This window comes from Enhydra lutris, unplaced genomic scaffold (genome assembly GCF_002288905.1).
Source record: "Enhydra lutris kenyoni isolate GAN:26980312 unplaced genomic scaffold, ASM228890v2 scaffoldscaffold6, whole genome shotgun sequence".
Lineage (NCBI taxonomy): Eukaryota > Metazoa > Chordata > Mammalia > Carnivora > Mustelidae > Enhydra > Enhydra lutris.
The window spans coordinates 22,914,850-22,917,661 of NW_019154090.1; the positions used below are offsets into that span (position 1 = coordinate 22,914,850).

At 52.3% G+C, this 2,812-nt stretch overlaps 1 protein-coding gene across 1 annotated transcript in view; it reads right to left on the reverse strand.

The window, feature by feature from the left end:
• The window catches only part of LOC111141549 (PHD finger protein 20), a 137,912-nt gene extending 136,154 nt beyond the window's left edge, over positions 1-1,758 (reverse strand). The window contains exon 1 of the mRNA XM_022494168.1: positions 1,650-1,758. The gene's annotated coding sequence lies outside the window, so the exon portion shown is untranslated. The remainder of the gene's footprint in view (positions 1-1,649) is intronic.
• Positions 1,759-2,812: the final 1,054 nt, after the last annotated feature.

A 2,812-nucleotide genomic window follows, 5' to 3' on the forward strand; every position in this document is an offset into this window, starting at 1 on the left:
ACTTGTGATCTCTGTCTGTCAAATAAAAAAATAAAATCTTAAAAAAAAAAAAAAAAGAAAAGAAACCAGAAAAATGGATAGGGCAAGCTAAGATATAACAGTTTCTGTTAGTAGAAAGCAGAAAGATAAAAGATAAAGCAGACATATGAAAGACAACAAGCAAGCACCCTTTTGGAGGGGGAATCTTTTCTTTGGGGGAGGGGAATTCAGGAGGTGTGACTATAGGAAGTGTGCTCAGAAAAAAGGCTGCAGAAGCAGAGAAAGTGCTGTGCTGAAGAAAGATAACGCATTCACCAGAGGAAGGAAGAAGAAATGGGTGCCCTGACCAAGCAGGGAGAGCACCTAAAAGGGAAATGGGGTTCCAAAGAGGAAAGGAAACTGCAGAATGAAAATATCTTGGATAGAAAAGCTAAAAAGGATAGGAGGCATGCTCAAGAACCAAGGATCATGGCCCCAGAATGAGAGGAGAGGGCTTAGAAAAAAATGTGTGTCCTCCCGATTTAAGAAGTATCAGGAAGGTGGCTGCACCCTAAGAACTGTGCATCCAAAGGCATGGATTTGGTATATTTTGGAGACATAGGAAATAAATACACTCTCAGATATGAAAAGGAGTCTCCCCAGGAAATAAAATAGTTCAATTTGAGGAACTCATGAAAATGGGTGCAACCCCAAGAATACAGTGACTGAAAAAAGCAGTGAATTCTTTTATTTGTGCAACCGCAGATATCTATCTTTTAAACTTCAGGATTTGGACCGCATTTTCAGGAGACTCTGGAAATGAGGCGCACCCCCTGATTTCAAGGATTGGGGAAAAGAAGTAGCCCATAAATTTAAGAAATTTTGTAAACCATGTTGCAAGATCTGGAGCCTGGAGAATAGGATTCTTTCTGGGATTTGTGGCAATAGAAGCACCCACAAAACTTTGGCTACTGGACCCCGGATTTGAGAGTCAATGAGGCCAACCCCAAAATTTGAAAGGAGTGCGTGTTCAGACTGGCGGCTAGGAAAAAGGAGTGTCCTCCCAGTTTTGGGGGTGCCTGAGAAATGGGGTACATCCTCAGTTTGAGGGGCTTTGGAAATTAAGATAAAACCCAGGGCTGGAGTTTAAGAAAGGGATGCACCACATTCTCTAAACTATGGAGAGAAAAGGGACACTCCCATAGTCAGGGGCTTGAGAAAGGGGTGTGCTCCCCAGAATAGGCTAAAAGAGTCAATAAAAGAAAACGCGTTCCCAAAGCACAAGGTAACAGCAGCAGCTGGTGGTGGAGCTCCAGGGGACCACACAGCTCAGCCTCTAGCCCTAGCGCTTACCCCCCACCCCCAACACGGCCCGCTCCGCGCCCCGAACCCGCACCCCGCGGCCCAGCCCCCTCGGGCGGCGCTGATTGGCCGCGGCCGCCGTCATTCCCTCCGGCAGCCCTGAGGATTGGGCGCCGCTCGCACGCCCGCCACGCTCTCAGCAGCGGTCCCCGGGCCTCCCTCCGGGCTGGGCGAGCGGGGCCGGGCGGGGAGCGAGGCCAGGCAGGGGACCGGAGCAGCGGTGGCGGCCGTCACCGCTCCCGCTAGCACAGCGCGCGCACGGCGCGGACCAGGCCCAACCCGGCTCCGGCCAGCCGGCTTCTCCTCGCCGCGCCTCGCCGCGAGCTCACCTCACAGCCCCGCTCCGGCTGCGCCGCTCCAGGACCAACCGACAGAAGGACTCTGCGTGCTGCGCACCACGTGACCCGCGGGACGCGCCCAGCGTATCCCCCGCCCCCCCCCATACACGCACCATCGCCACCACAGAGTGACGCAGCGCCCCAGCTGCCCCGCCCTCGGCCCCGCCCCGCCTGATCCCCGTGGAGACGGCTCCCGCGGGCCACGCCCACTGCCCTGACGCGCGGGAACCAGGCCGGCGACCTGATCCAGAGCACGAAGTCCCCACTCACCCATAACCACTGAGGTAACACGAAGCCTGGGACTGGGCACTAACCGTCACCTGCTAATTTTGACTCCTAAGTACATCTCGAAGCCTCCCACTTTTCTCCCTCCCACTGCCGACACTCCAGTCTAGGCCACCTCTCTCTTAAATGATGGTGATGCCCTCCATCCCGTTACCCCTTTCCCCTTCTGATCCGTTCTTCACACACCGACAATGGAACCTTTTCAAAACTCAAGTATAATCACAGCCAAACCCTGCTCAAAACCCATTGCCCACTGTTCTTTGGGTTGAAAGTTTCATCTCCACTGTAGCCTATCAACAAAGTTCTTGAAAGTCTGAACCTAACCTGATTTTCTCACATTCTCACATATCCTGCTTTCCCACGTTCTCGAACTCTTTCAAGTGCTCAAACCAGGTTCCTTGCCGCCTCGGGGTCTTTGCTCTAATACCTCCTCCACTTTGCCTCATTAACTCCTAGGAAAGGATGCCAACTGCTAAGTGTGAAGAGGAGCTCTATTTTGCCTCTGGGGACCAAGGTGGGAGTTGCAGCCACACCAAAAGGGTTTGAAATGTTTTCCCAATGGGACTTAGGAAGTCCCAAGGAGAAAGGCTGAACGTGTGTTATTTATGAGGGCCATAAAGACTTTAATTTACATTGAAATGACAAAGCAGCCAGATTGCACTTCTTAAAATATAAATCCAGGGGCGCCTGGGTGGCTCAGTGGTTAAAGCCTCTGCCTTCCGCTCGGGTCATGATCTCAGGGTCCTGGGATCGAGTCCCGCATCGGGCTCCCTGCTCAGCAGGGAGCCTGCCTCCTCCTCTCTCTCTGCCTGCCTCTCTGCCTACTCGTGATCTGTCTGTCAAATAAAAAAAAAAAATCTTTAAAATAT